The following is a 16,780-nucleotide window of genomic DNA, read 5'->3' as shown; positions in this document are numbered from 1 at the left end:
CTTCTAGGAGATTTAGTTCTTTCAGGTAGGAATATTTCTGATCCATTTTAATTTTTGTATATGGCATAAGATAATAGTGCAACTTTATTTGCCCCAGCACCATTTATTGAAAGACTATTTCCCCCTTGAGTGGTTTTGGCTCTCTTGTCAAACACCAATTGACCATAGATGTTACAGGGGTTTTTCTGGACTCCCAATTCTGTTACATTGCTCTATATGTCTATTTGTTGCCAGTATTATACTATCTTGATATACCATTACTTAGTACTAAGTTTTGAAATCAGAAAGCGCAAGACCTTCGAGTCTGCTTATTTTCAAGATTGTTTTGGCTATTTTGGGGTCCTTTGCAGTTTCATAAGAATTTTAGAATCAACTTGTACATTTCTACAAAGAAGTTGTCTGGGATTCTGATAGGGACTGTGTGGAATTAGTCCATCAGTTTGGGAAGTGTTGCCATCTTCATGTTAAGTCTTCTGATCAATTATGGAATGTATTCTTTTTTATTAATATACTATTTAATGTATTTCCACAGTGTTTTATAATTTTCAGAGTAAATGTTTTGAACATTTTTGTTAAATTTATTCCTGAGTATTTAATATAATTTTGGTCTCATTCTGTCACCCAGGCTGGAGTGCAGTGGTGCAATCTCAGCTCACCGCAGCCTCCATCTCCTGGGTTCAAGCGATTCTCCTGCCTCAGCCTCCTGAGTAGCTGGAATTACAGGCTCACACCAACATACCTGGCTACTTTTTGTATTTTTAGGAGAGATGGGTTTTCGCCATGTTGGCCAGGCTGGTCTCAAACTCCTGACCTCAAGTGATCTGCCTGCCTCAGCTTCCCAAAGTGCTGGCATTACAGGCGTGAGCCACCGTGCCCAGCTGAATTGTTTTCTTAATTTTATTTTTGGCTTGTTCATTGCAAGTGTATAGAAGTTCAATTGATTTTGCACCTGTATGTTGTATCCTGCAAACTTGCTGAGTTAGTTTATTAGTCCTACTAGTTTTTTTGGTGGACGCCTTAGGAATTTCTATATACAAGACCAAGTTATCTGTGAAATGGGTTAATCTTACTTTTTCAAACTAGAAGCCTTTTATTTCTTTTTATTGCTTAATTGTCCTGACTAAAACATACAGTACAATGTTGAATAGAAGTAGCAAAAGCAAACATCCTCCTCTTATTGCTGATATTATGGGGAAAGCATCCATATTTTCATCACTAAATATGATGTCTTACTGTGTACTTTTCACAGATTATTTTTATCAGGTTGAGGATGTTACCTTCTATTCCTAGTAGGTTAAGTTCCTTTAACATGAAAGGATGTTGGATTTTGTCAAATGTTTTTTCTGCATCTATTGAGATGATGGTACAGGGCAGGCCAGCAGGCTAGAGACCCAAATAAGACTGGATGTTGCAGATGGAGCCTGAGGACAGTCAGAATGCAGGATTCCTGCTTCCCCAGTGTGCCTCAGTCTTTTCTCTTAAGGTCTTCAAATAATTGGATGAGGCCGACCCAATTTATGGAGAGTAATATGCTTTCTTCAAAGCCAACTGTTTTAAATGTTAATCACATGTTAAAAAATGCCTTCAGGCTGGGTGCGTTGGCTCATGCCTGTAATCCCAGCACTTTCACCATCTTGGTCAACATGGTGAAACCCTGTCTCTATTAAAACTACAAAAAAATTAGCTGGGCGTGGTGGCGGGTGCCTGTAATCCCAGCTACTTGTGAGGCTGAGGTAGGAGAATCACTTGAAACTGGGAGGTGGAGGTTGCAGTGAACTGAGATCATGCCACTGCACTCCAAGCCTGGTGAAAAAGTGAGACTCCAACTCAAAAAACAAAACAAAACAAAACCTCTATAATCTTACTTCTTCCCCCACACATTTTGTTATTGATGTCACCATCTACATGTTTTGTATCATATATCCATTAACATATTTTTGTAGTTATAGTTATTCTTTATGCTTTTGTCTTTTAACTTTTATACTAAAATTAAGCAATTTATACACTGTCAATAGAGTATATAGTATCTGTGCATTTGTATGTATATTTACCTTAACCAGTGTGTTTTATACGTTTGTGTTGCTGTTTAGCATCCTTTTGTTTCAACTCAAAGTACGCCCTTTGGCATTTTTTGTTAGGTACGTCTAGTGGTGATGAACTCCTTCAGCCTTTGTCTGGGAAAGTCTTTATCTCTCTTTTGGTTTGCAAGGACAATTTTTTCTAGGACTAGTATTCTTGGTGCTTCTTGTGGGGAGGGGAATCTCAGGGTTATGCCCTTCACCCAGTCTTTCAGAGCTACCATTCTTTTTCCTAGCATTGCACTGGGAGGTCTGCATGCTGGATGCCTGGTCCACCCCCCTCCTTTTCCCTTAGAAGGCCCTTGAATCAACCCATGCTAGTGACTGAATATTTGTGTCCCCCACCCCAAATTCATATGTGTAGTGTAGTAGCCCAATGTGATGGTATATAGAGGTGGCGCCTTTGCAGGGTAATTAGGTCAGGCAGGTAGCGCTCTCATAAATTGTATTAGTGCCCTTATAAGAAAAAACGAGAGACGTGATTTATCTCTCTGCCACGTGAGGATATAGAGAGAAGATGGCCATTTGCAAACCAGGAATCAAGCCCTCACCACACACTAGATTTGCCACTTCCTTGATCATGGACTTCCTAGGTTCAGAACTGTGAGAAACAAATGGCTTTTGTTTATTTGTTGTTTATTTGTTTAAGCCACCAGTCTATGGAATTCTGTTATGGCAGACACATGAGTTATGTAATTATTACTTTTTGGACAGGGCTGGCCTGCAGTTTTACATCTAGGTTAAGTTATCTACAGATATATTTACCTATTTTCTCTCTCTGTCTGTCTCTCTGTCTCTCTGTGTGTGATAGATATTTGTGTAAATTTTCACTTTGAAAATTCTGTTCTGCTGTCAGTGTTGCTTTGAATATACAGAAATACTGAAAACATTATTTGTGCCAAATAAAATGTGCATCATATTAGTCCATTTTCATGCTGCTGATAAAGACATACCCATGACTAGGCAATTTACAAAAGAAAGAGGTTTAATAGACTAACAGTTCCACGTGGCTGGGGAAGCCTCATAATCATGGCAGTAGGCAAGGAGGAGCAAGTCATGTCTTACATGGATGGCAGCAGGCAAAGAGAGAGAGAGCTTGTGCAGGGAAACTCTGCCTTATAAAGCCATCATGTCTCATAAGACTTACTCATTATCACAAGAACAGCACGGGAAAGACCTGCCCCCATGATTCAGTTACCTCCCATCTGGTGTCTGCCACAACATGTGGGAATTCAAGATGAGATTTGGGTGAAGACACAGCCCAAACCATATCATGTACTTATAAAGGGGATGCTTTGGTTCATGGATATCAGTACTGTTTACAAGGATTTGCTATTTCTGCTTTTCAGATTTTACCTGGTGTCAAAATGAGAAATCTTTTTTTTTAATATCACCCAGCAATATGAATGTGCTTCCTGAATAATATAAAGCAGTTTCAAAGGACAATATGTAAACATGCTTAGTTATTTTAGAGCCTAAATAGCCAAAGCTATGCTAAGCAAAAAGAACAAAGCCAGAGGTATCACATTACCTGACATCAAACTATATTATAAGGCTACAGTAACCAAAACAGCGTGGTACTGGTACAAAAACAGATGCATAGAGCAATGGAATAGAGCAGAGAATCCAGAAATAAAGCTGCACACCTATACTCACTTGACCTTTGAACAGAATTGACAAAAATAAGCAATGGAGGCAGGGCGCATTGGCTCATGCCTGTAATCCCAGCACCTTGGGAGGCCGAGGCAGGTGGATTACCTGAGGTCAGGAGTTTGAGACTAGCCTGACCAACGTGGAGAAACCCCATCTCTAATAAATATATAAAATTAGCTGGGCATGATGGTGCATGCCTGTAATTCCAGCTACTTGGGAGGTTGAGGCAGAAGAATCATTTGAACCCAGGAGGCGGAGGTTGTGGTGAGCTGAGATTGCACCATTTCACTCCAACCTGGGCAACAAGAGTGAAACTCCATCGCAAATAATAATAATAATAAATAAATAAAATAAGCAATGGAGAAGGGACTCCTTATTCGGTAAATAGTGCTGGGATAACTGGGTAGTCATGCAGAAGAATGAAACTGGACTCCTACCTCTCACCATATACAAAACTTAACTCAAGATAGATTACAGATTTAAATGTAAAACCCCATACTATAAAAATCCTAGAAGAAAACCTAAGCAATACCATTCTGGCCATTAGCCTTGGAAAAGAATGCATGACCAAGTCCTCAAAATCAATTGTAACAAAAACAAAAATTGCCAAGTGGGAACCAGTTAAACTAAAGAGCTTCCACACAGCAAAAGAAACGATTGACAGAGTAAATACACAACCTACAGAATGGGAAAAAACCATTTGCAAACTATGCATACAACAAAGGTCTAATATCCAGCATCTTAGAAGGAACTTAATAAGAAAAAAACCACCCAACTAAAAAATTAGTATGTTAGATGGGCAAAAGACACGAGCAGACACTTTTTTTTCCCTCACTCTGTCTCTCAGGCAGGAGTGCAGTGTTGTGATCTTGGCTCACTGCAACCTTTGCTTCCTGGTTCAAGTTATTCTCCTACCTCAGCTTCCCAGGTAGCTGGAGTTACAGGCATGCAGCACTATGCCCAGATAATTTTTGTATTTTTAGTAGAAATGGGGTTTCACTATGTTGGCCAGGCTGGTCTCGGACCTCTGACCTCAAGTGATCACCTTCCTCACCTCCCAAAGTGCTGGGATTACAGGTGTGAGCCACTGCACCCAGCCATGAACAGACACTTCTGAAAAGAAGACATACAATTGGCCAAAAACTGTGAATGCTCGACATTACTAATTGATATGGTTTGGCTGTATCCCCACCCAAATTCCATCTTGAATTGTAACTCCCACAATTCCCACGTGTTGTGGGAGGAACGCAGCGGAAGATGATTGAATTATGGGGACAGGTCTTTCCTGTGCTGTTCTCATGATCATGAATGTGTCTCATGAGATCTGATGGTTTTAAAAAGGGGTGTTTCCCTGCAGAAGCTCACGCTCTTGCTGCCGCCATGTGAGACGGGCCTTTCACCTCCCACCATGAATGTAAGGCCTCCCCAGCCACGTGGAACTGTAAGTCCAATAAACCTCTTTCTTTTGTAAACTGCCCAGTCTTACATATATCTTTATCAGCAGTGTGAAAATGGACTAATGCACTAATCTTCAGAGAAATGCAAGTCAGTGCCATGAGATACCACCTCATGCCAATCAGAATGGCAATTATTAAAAAGTAACAAACAAACAAAACAACAGATACTGGTGAGGCTACAGAGCAAAGAGAATATACACTCTTAGTGGGAATATAAATTATTTCAGCCACTGTGGAAAGCAGTTTGGAGACTTCTCAAGGAACTTAGAACTACCATTTGACCAAGCAATCCCATTCCTGGTTATATATCCAAAAGAAAATAAATCATTCTATCAAAAGGACACATGTACTTGTATGTTCATCACAGCACTATTCACAATAGCAAAGATAGAGAATAATCCCAGGTGCCTTACAATGGAGGGCTGGATAAATAAAATGCGGTACATACATACCATGGGGTATTATACAGCCATGATAAAGAACAAAATTATGTCCTTCACAGCAGCATGGATGCAACTAGAGGCCATTATTTTAAGCGAATTAATGTAGGAACAGAAAACCAAATACTACATGCTCTCACTTACAACTGGGAATTAAATATTGGTTATTCATGGACATAAAGATCACAGACACTGGGGACTACTAGAGCGGGGAGGGAAGGATGGGGAAAGGATTGAAAAACTACTGGGTTCTATGCTTACTAGCTGGGTGACATAATCGATCATATCCCAAACCTCAGCATCACACAATATACCCACGTAACAAACTGGCACATGTATCCCCTGAATCTAAAATAAAAGTTGAAGTAATAATAATAATAATAATAATAATAATTATTATTATTATTATTATTTGAGACAGAGTTTCACACTTGTTGGCCAGGCTGGAGTGCAATGGTATGATCTCAGCTCACTGCAACCTCCACCTCCCGGGTTCAAGCGATTCTCCTGCCTCAGCCTTCCAAGTAGCTGAGATTACAGGCACCCACCACTATGCCCAGCTAATTTTATATTTGTAATAGAGACGGGATTTCTCCATGTTGGTCAGGCTGGTCTCGAGCTCTAGACCTCAAGTGATCTGCCTGCCTCAGCCTCCCAAAGCACTGGGATTACAGGTGTTAGCCACCGCGCCTGGCCAAAATTATTATTATTATTATTATTATTACTACTTTTTTTTTTTTTTTTTGAGACAGAGTCTCGTTCTGTTGCCCAGGCTGGAGTGCAGTGGCACGATCTCGGCTCACTGCAACCTCCACCTCCCGGGTTCAAGCGATTCTCCTGCCTCAGCCTTCCAAGTAGCTGAGATTACAGGCACCCACCACTATGCCCAGCTAATTTTGTATTTGTAATAGAGACGGGATTTCTCCATGTTGGTCGGGCTGGTCTCGATCTCTAGACCTCAAGTGATCCGCCTGCTTCAGTTTCCCAAAGCACTGGGATTACAGGTGTTAGCCACTGTGCCTGGCCAAAATTATTATTATTATTATTATTATTATTACTACTCCTTTTTTTTTTTTTTTTTTTTTGAGACAGAGTCTCACTCTGTCGCCCAGGCTGGAGTGCAGTGGCACGATCTCGGCTCACTGCAACCTCCACCTCCCGGGTTCAAGCGATTCTCCTGCCTCAGCCTTCCAAGTAGCTGAGATTACAGGCACCCACCACTATGCCCAGCTAATTTTGTATTTGTAATAGAGACGGGATTTCTCCATGTTGGTCAGGCTGGTCTCGAGCTCTAGACCTCAAGTGATCTGCCTGCCTCAGCCTCCCAAAGCACTGGGATTACAAGTGTTAGCCACCGCGCCTGGCCAAAATTATTATTATTATTATTATTATTATTATTATTACTACTTTTTTTTTTTTGAGACAGAGTCTCGTTCTGTCACCCAGGCTGGAGTGCAGTGGCACGATCTCAGCTCACTGCAAACTCTGCCTCCCGGGTTCAAGCGATTCTCCTGCCTCAGCCTTCCAAGTAGCTGAGATTACAGGCACCCACCACTATGCCCAGCTAATTTTGTATTTGTAATAGGGACAGGATTTCTCCATGTTGGTCAGGCTGGTCTCGAGCTCTAGACCTCAAGTGATCCGCCTGCCTCAGCCTCCCAAAGCACTGGGATTACAGGTGTTAGCCACCACTCCTGGCCAAAATTATTATTATTATTATTATTATTATTATTATTACTACTATTTTTTTTTTTGAGACAGAGTCTCACTCTGTCGCCCAGGCTGGAGTGCAGTGGCACGATCTTGGCTCACTGCAACCTCCACCTCCCGGGTTCAAGCGATTCTCCTGCCTCAGCCTTCCAAGTAGCTGAGATTACAGGCACCCACCACTATGCCCAGCTAATTTTGTATTTGTAATAGAGACGGGATTTCTCCATGTTGGTCAGGCTGGTCTCGAGCTCTAGACCTCAAGTGATCTGCCTGCCTCAGCCTCCCAAAGCACTGGGATTACAAGTGTTAGCCACCGCGCCTGGCCAAAATTATTATTATTATTATTATTATTATTACTACTTTTTTTTTTTTGAGACAGAGTCTCGTTCTGTCACCCAGGCTGGAGTGCAGTGGCACGATCTCAGCTCACTGCAAACTCTGCCTCCCGGGTTCAAGCGATTCTCCTGCCTCAGCCTACCAAGTAGCTGAGATTACAGGCACCCACCACTATGCCCAGCTAATTTTGTATTTGTAATAGGGACAGGATTTCTCCATGTTGGTCAGGCTGGTCTCGAGCTCTAGACCTCAAGTGATCCACCTGCCTCAGCCTCCCAAAGCACTGGGATTACAGGTGTTAGCCACCACTCCTGGCCAAAATTATTATTATTATTATTATTATTACTACTATTTTTTTTTTGAGACAGAGTCTCACTCTGTCGCCCAGGCTGGAGTGCAGTGGCACGATCTCGGCTCACTGCAACCTCCACCTCCCGGGTTCAAGCGATTCTCCTGCCTCAGCCTTCCAAGTAGCTGAGATTACAGGCACCCACCACTATGCCCAGCTAATTTTGTATTTGTAATAGAGACGGGATTTCTCCATGTTGGTCAGGCTGGTCTCGAGCTCTAGACCTCAAGTGATCTGCCTGCCTCAGCCTCCCAAAGCACTGGGATTACAAGTGTTAGCCACCGCGCCTGGCCAAAATTATTATTATTATTATTATTATTATTACTACTTTTTTTTTTTGAGACAGAGTCTCGTTCTGTCACCCAGGCTGGAGTGCAGTGGCACGATCTCAGCTCACTGCAAACTCTGCCTCCTGGGTTCAAGCGATTCTCCTGCCTCAGCCTACCAAGTAGCTGAGATTACAGGCACCCACCACTATGCCCAGCTAATTTTGTATTTGTAATAGGGACAGGATTTCTCCATGTTGGTCAGGCTGGTCTCGAGCTCTAGACCTCAAGTGATCCACCTGCCTCAGCCTCCCAAAGCACTGGGATTACAGGTGTTAGCCACCACTCCTGGCCAAAATTATTATTATTATTATTATTATTACTACTATTTTTTTTTTTTTTTTTTTTTGAGACAGAGTCTCACTCTGTCGCCCAGGCTGGAGTGCAGTGGCACGATCTCGGCTCACTGCAACCTCCACCTCCCGGGTTCAAGCGATTCTCCTGCCTCAGCCTTCCAAGTAGCTGAGATTACAGGCACCCACCACTATGCCCAGCTAATTTTGTATTTGTAATAGAGACGGGATTTCTCCATGTTGGTCAGGCTGGTCTCGAGCTCTAGACCTCAAGTGATCTGCCTGCCTCAGCCTCCCAAAGCACTGGGATTACAGGTGTTAGCCACCGTGCCTGGCCAAAATTATTATTATTATTGTTATTATTACTACTATTTTTTTTTTTTGAGACAGAGTCTCGCTCTGTTGCCCAGGCTGGAGTGCAGTGGCACGATCTCGGCTCACTGCAAGCTCTGCCTCCCGGGTTCACGCCATTCTCCTGCCTCAGCCTCCCGAGTAGCTGGGACTACAGGTGCCTGCCACTATGCCCGGCTAATTTTTTTGTCTTTTTAGTAGAGACGGGGTTTCACCGTGTTAGCCAGGATGGTCTGATGTCCTGACCTCATGATCCGCCTGCCCTGGCCTCCCAAAGTGCTGGGATTACAGGCATGAGCCACCGTGCGCGGCCCAAAATTAGTTTTTTAAAGATGACAAGTAATAGCAAGACTGTGGATGACATGGAGCTCTTAGGTATTGCTAATTTAACTATGGAATACAGCGACCACATTAAGAAACTACTTAGTAGTTTCTCAGAATGCTATACATGTAATTCCTTGCAATTCCACTCCTGGGTATGTACCCAAAAAAGGAAAACACATGGCCACATAAAAGCTCATGTGAATGTCCACAGCAGTGCTATTCATAATAGCCAAAATGTGAGAAAAAGAACCAAATATCTAATAACTCCTGAAAGGAGAAACAATATGTAGTATATTCATACAATGAAATATTCTAAAATCAAAATAAATGATATGTACAGAATGAACCTCAAAATGTAAAGTGAAAGAATTCAGACACAAGAGATCACATATCACATGATTCTCTTTAAGTATCCATAAATGGCAGATTCATGAAGATGGAAAAAGATTAAAGTTTGGCTAAGGCTGAGGGTGAGAATATTCCAAAATTATATTGTGAATAGGGTTGCAAAAATCTATAAATCTATTAAAGTCATTGAATTATGCATCTAAAACATTTTATGATGGTATGCCAATTATATATCAAGACATTGTTTAAAAAATATTTAATGAATTTTAAAAATCATATATTGTACACCAATGATGTCTAAGGTTAAATTCATTATAATTATTTTAATTCCTAATGCTAAGGACAATTTTTTCTTAATAGTATTGATTCATATCTTAAGGTCTGTTGTGTCCTATCCTTGTGTCATTAAGAAAAAGATTGAAAAACCATAGTTTCATGTTGCTAATATCAACAAGCACTTGTTGACAAAAGGAATCACAGATCTCCTATTTTTTTCAAAATTATCCTTGATATTTTGTTCCATTTAGTTGAAAACAATCTTGAAGTTCCCAAAACTTCACTGATTATTAGAGAAAAATATTCCTTTTTTAAGAACAAGAAAATTCTATTCCTAGTATCCTAAGAGTTTTCTTATAAATAGCTATTATTTTAACAGAAAAATATGGAATTTTGAGACCTTATTACTTGACTTTTCTCATTTAATATCTTTTTTTTTTTTTTTGAGACAGGGCCTAGCTCTGTCACCAAGACTGGAGTGCCGTGGTGCAATCTTGGCTCACTGCAACCTCCACCTCCTGGGTTCATGCAATTCTCCTGCCTCAGCCACCCAAGTAGCTGGAATTACAGGCACCCGGCAGCTAATTTTTGTATTTTTAGTAGAGACAGGGTTTCGCCATGTTGGCCAGGCTTGTCTTCAACATCTGACCTCAAGTGATCCACCCGTCTTTGTATCCCAAACTGCTGGGATTACAAGCTTGAGCCACCTCTATTGACATAATATCTTAATGTGATTATTGACACTACTGATTTTCAAACATTTAAATTACCTTTAATAACTAGAATGAATCCTTCTTTGCGTTTTATATTCTTTTATAGATTTGCATCAAAGATTATGAGCAACATAGATCTGTAATGTTCTTTCTTAAAAATGTAATAGAATTTATTGTGAAACTATCTGGTCCTAGAGTTTTCATTTTAATAAAATTAATAATTGTAATTAATTTCCTTTAACAGCTAGAGGGCTATTCATTTTTACCATTTACTTTTGTCTTACTTTTGATAATTCGTGGGTTTTCTAGAAAGCTGACCATTTCAAATACATTTCCGTATTAATGATCTAAGTTGTATATATCTTTCTAGGATCTCATTAAAGTCTGTATGAATATTAAGGATGTCATCACTGTTTATTCTTCATATTGTTTAGTTGAGTAATCATCATTTTTCTTCAGTGAACCTCACCAGAGGTTTATCAGTTTTACTGTTTTCAAAAATTGATATATAATAAAAATTGATATATAATAGTTGTAAATATTTTGGGAGTACATGTGGTATTTTAATACCTGTATATGAATCCTTTTAAAGAACCAAACTCTGACTATTCTTCTTGCTATACATTTGGGCTTTAAAAACTAAATTCTGTTATTTTTCTTATTTGCTTCATATATTTTATTTTGTTTAAATGTGTTATGTTTTTTGTAATTTCTGAATTGAATAATTAGATCAGAAGAAATCAGAATTTATCATTTTCTAATGTCTTACATATTAGAAATATGTATTATATATGCTAAGCTGTAAAATTTCCCCTAAAAAGCATTGCTTTTTAACTAGCACACAACTTTTTATATATAGCACCTTAATTATTAGTCAAATTAGAATATTTTCTGAATTATTTTGTATTTTTTCTTAGACATGTGGGTCATTTAGAAATATAGTTATTAATATCCAAATATATAATCTATTTTCCATTTATATTTTGTGATTTCTGGTTCCATTTCAATCAAGAGTCAGAATATATTCTGAATTATTTCAGTCTCTGGAACATGTGGGGCCATGCTTTAAGTTCAATATGTTCAATTTTTATATATTGCACACTCTAAAAAGAGGTGTAAATACTTCTACAACCACTTTGTTTTAAGATCATAAAAGATACTGCTTATAAACATTATACTGATTTATCTATATTGTAATCAAACACTGAAATTTTCAACCAATCTTCTGGATACTTTTCTACAGATGTCAAGAATTCAACTACATTTATACTTTAATGTGGTTAACAGAATTTTGTCATATTGCTATGACAAAGTAGAGTGTTTTTACATACATCAATTATGTCAGTAGTATTAATAGGTGAATAAATATCTTTACATTATTGTGGTCTTTTCCCTCTGCTATTCAATCAGTTCAATTGAATTGCCTATCAATTCAATTACAAATCAATTCAATTACCTATCAATTTAATTACAAATCAATTACCTATCCACCCTCTCATGGTCATATATATTAATGCTCTTTCTAATCTTTTATGTAGGACATGAACTTCATTGGCTGGCCATGCAGGTATGATTGTTCAATTGTACGATGGTACAATTTTCTTTACTGACTGCCTGAACATTTTGGAGGAGGAAAGGAACATGTAAAATTATGAGTATTTTTTTTTTTTAAAAAAATGAAAATCGCTCATTCTCCAAGCACCAAATTCCAGTTAATTTTGTCCTTTTTCCCTGTGGCCTCAGCATGCAGATCTAAGTGTAAAAATGGCACATCGCCTATGGGGATGCACCTCACTGGACCCCTTCCTGAAGAGAAAGGAGAAAATAGGACAACATCATTTTCATTTGACATTCTGCCCATGCCCTATCTTCTTTTTGTCATTTTTTTCCCCCTTCTGGAAATGGAGCTTCTTCCTTTCTTGCGAATGCATTTAAGGCTGTTAATTTTGCCTCTAAGCATGACTTTAAGTGCAACCTAAGTGTTTTAACATGTTATACACTTATTACCGTTCTGTTGAAAATATTTTCCAGTTTTCTTTGTGATTGCTTCTACCACCCACAGGTTATTTAGGTTACTTAAGGCCATCTTTTTTTTTCCCCTGAGCACTCACCACATTAACTATTTCCTGTCTTTTAAGCATCTACTTCATGTACGTAACCAGTTTCTATCCTTGTCCCGGATAAAAATACTAGCTTAAGATAAGTTACTTCCTCTGGCTATAAATTGGACATTAAGCACGTTTTATATGTTTAAAATACAGCAATATGACAAAATTCTGTTAACCACATTAAAGTATAAATGTGGTTGAATTTTTGACATCTGTAGACAGATCTGTTGAAAATTTCAGTGTTTGATTACAATATAGATAAATCAGTATAATGTTTATAAGCAGTATCTTTTATGATCTTTAAGTGGTTGTAGGAGTACTTACAACTCTTTTTTTATATTCATATTGAAATTTAAAGGTATTTTAAAGTAACTTTCTTGTTATCCAGTTATTCACTCAGGGTAATCAGATGTCTATTCAAAACAGCCAACAATGAGCTAAAGGAGTGCTGTTCCAGCCAGAATCCTACCGCTACCACAAGTGATGAAAGCACAAGAAATCCTCCACAAAGGTATTCTACAACTTTAAGTGCAACCTAAGTCTATTCTAAACTTCTGAACTAACGGTTGGAGAAAACTGGCTCTTTAAATTTCAAAATAAAAATCAGTTTGCCTATCAATATAAGGCAATAAATACTCATGCATCCACCTCTCGTGTGCCAGTAATTCCCAGGGACCCTATAGAAATCTTACTGCTGTGCAAATAGAGGGACTGACACAAAAACTCCAGTCACAGGATTCTCTGGGTGGTTCTAAAATAGAAGAGGCACGTATAGGTATCTTAAAGATCAGGCATCATTCCAATCACTTTATAAGAATTAATGAATTATTATAAATTATTAATACAGCAAACCTGCAAACTAGTCGCTATAATTCTTGCTGTTATTATTCCCGCTGTCAGATGGGATAAAAGAAGGTAACTAATTTGTGACAGGGGAAAGTCTCAGATAGTGAGTGGTGGATTCAGGATTTAAACCCAGGATGCCTGATTCTGGACACTTGCATTTAACTTCCGCAGCCCTCGCAGCTGCCGGCGCCGGCGCTGCACACACAGCCCCGCTCCGCGCGCCCAGCCCCGCCGGGTCCCCGACCCTGCCGGCAGCCGGCAGTGCCTAAACGTTAGATCTGAAGGATAGGAGCGTGCTGAGAAGGATAATGCTTTTAGGCAATTAATTGTGTGTTCTTTAAATACGGGCATGTTAACCATACGGGGCTGGGCAGCGCATGCCTGAGCTGTTTGGAATAAAAGACTGCAGGATTTTGCAGTTTCTTTCTCTCCATCCTGCAGTCCACTTCTGAACTTGTCTCCCTCCTCTTGGGATATTCTTAGGCTGCCTGGACTTCACTTCAGCTCTGCTATCGCCCAGCCTTCCACTCATTCCACTCAGACCCCCAAATGCTGACCGGCCAGGGGATCCCATGCTACCCTGCAGACTGTTGTATGCACAAGAAATCCAGGTCCCAGCCTCTGAGGCTGTCAGTGCTTTGTTAGTAAAGAAGGCACAGCTGAGCCAAATAACCAGACAAATGACCAGATGTGTACTTTCTGAGAATTGTAAAAACAATATTGATGCTCAAAAAAAATATGTATATCAGGGCAGGAATATGGACAAAGGCAGTCAGAGAAAATTATCTCTGAAGACATTTGGATAGGATGGGAACTAGTTTATTTTTCTCAAGATGCACTGCCCAATTATTTCCAGTTATTCAATTATTATTCATTTTTTATGGTATTTAAAATCATGGGATACATATTGGTTTATAACAGTTTATATGAAATATTGTTATGATAAAACTAAAAGATAAAGTCACTATCAGACTATAAGACATGAACACGAATGGCAGTTACACAGGTGGGCATTTGCAAGCACACACTGCCTGGCACCAGCTGCACAGCCTTGGGCAGGTAAGGAAACATTCTGCTTCTCAGTTCCCTTGTGTTAGATGAGATGGCCAAATACTATGTACAACTTCACTCCAATACAGTAACTACTAGCCCCATGTGGCTATTTAAATTAAATTTATAATTTTAAAAATGGACATTCATTTCCTCACTCTAGCCTCATTTCAAGTGCCCAAGAACCCCATGGAGCTAGTAGCTTTCATACTGTACAGCATGCATACATATATATATAAATTGTTCACAGAAAGTTCTTCTGGACAATGCTGGTGTATCAAGAGAGGGTCAACTATGATTTAGATACACTGCTGGGAAAATATCACAATTAAGCAAATAATAGATGCAGTGCTAGGAAAATATCACAATTAAGCAAATAATAGTTTTATATTCAGGATTCTTTTGTTTGTGAATTTGTAGAGAGCTTGGCGTAGAAGCCTGAGAGCTGTGCTGCAAGTCTTTTTCTTGTAAAAATCACTGGGGCTGTCAAATCCTGATAAAGAGAAAGTTTATTTCAAAAAGTTCAAGTGAGGCAGACTTTGGGACAGCTTGCATGCAAAATATAAAACTCGGTAACTATCAAAAGGAGAAAAAGACAAATCCAACATTTCCTACATTCACGACGAATAATCAGCACCATTTTCAAATAATTATCAAATTAGAAAAAGACAACCTTTTAAAAACATTGAGCCTTTTATTTAGGTCTTCTGAAGCTAAAATGCTTTTCATTTTATTGTACAGCCTGAATTAGTTTAATTCCTAGGTTAGTTAACTTTTAATGTTGTTATGAATGTTATTAATTTTAAATGTTTACTTCAAATGTTATTGATAAATAAAAATGATTTTCGTATATTGCACTCCTGTCCAGTGTCTTTGCTAAATGCACCTATTAAAGCTAATAGCTTATCTGTAAATTATTCTTAATTTTCTGTTGCATTCCATCAATAATTTATTTCCAGTTATAACATCTTTTATTTCTTTGCTATTACACTAGCTAGGACTTGCAATAATAAATACAGATTTTTTTGCCTTTAGATTTATTTCAGAGGGAAAGTTTTAGAAACCTTTTAGATAATTATCTAAATTACAGATGTAACAGATCCATATTCACATTTATTTCTGCTCCTGTCATTTTTACTAATAGATGTTTCCAGCAATATGACTATTTCATGTAAATTTTCAAGTTTAATGTCCTAATTTTGTTCCTGATATTCTCTAATGATTTTTAATGCCTGTTATTAATGTAGTGATAACATATTTGAAATTACTGATGTTGGTTATTACAGCCTTCTTCATTTTTCCTTGATAAGTTTCACCAGAAATTATCTGGCTTCAATAAGCTGTTTAAAGGATTTTACTTAATTTATTTCCCTTATTTAATATTTGTTTTTCTTCATTGCTTTTCTTGGCCTTATTATTTGCTTCATTCTGCTTTCTTTGCTTTTACCTACCTAATTATAATTTAATTTGTTGACTTGGGTGATTATAAATATTCAGATATGTTTCCACTTTACAGATTTAGGCAACAAAATTTCCTCAAAGAAACTTACAGAAAAAAAAAAAATCCAATAATATATAAAACGATATATCATGACACAGAAGGGCTTCTTATTAGAAACAAATTGGTCAGTTAAATATTTGAAACTCATAGCTGCAAATAATCACATTAAGAGAATAAAGGGAAAAACAAGATTATCTCAAAAAATATATAAAACTACATGACAGAATTCAGTATGCAGTCATGATACGTACTCTCAGCAAAGTAGGAATACAAAAAAATGATTAATCCACTACACGTATCTGCAAAAATGACAAAACGCTTATATATGGAAATTAAAGACCATTCCTTTGTGGATAGTATGCCACAACACAGCACAGATGGGGTTGAAAGAAAGCAAGAGAAACAAAGGGCTGCCATGAATTAAACCAGTAGAGAAAATAAAAGCCTGGGTCATGCAGGGGACAGTGCCTTATTCAGCCAGCATCAGGAATGATTGAAGTCTGGGGCTTCTACACAGTGGGAAAACGAGCATAGTAATCACAATAAAGAAAGACATCTGAAAGGTGCTAACTTAGCCTCGGATCAGAAGCGCTGTCTGCTAATGCCTTGCTGGTGAAAAGC

Source organism: Macaca mulatta, chromosome 7, assembly GCF_049350105.2.
Source record: "Macaca mulatta isolate MMU2019108-1 chromosome 7, T2T-MMU8v2.0, whole genome shotgun sequence".
In the NCBI taxonomy this organism is placed as follows: Eukaryota; Metazoa; Chordata; class Mammalia; order Primates; family Cercopithecidae; genus Macaca; species Macaca mulatta.
The sequence above is the reverse complement of the archived record's forward strand: the minus strand, read 5'-3'. Positions refer to the sequence as shown.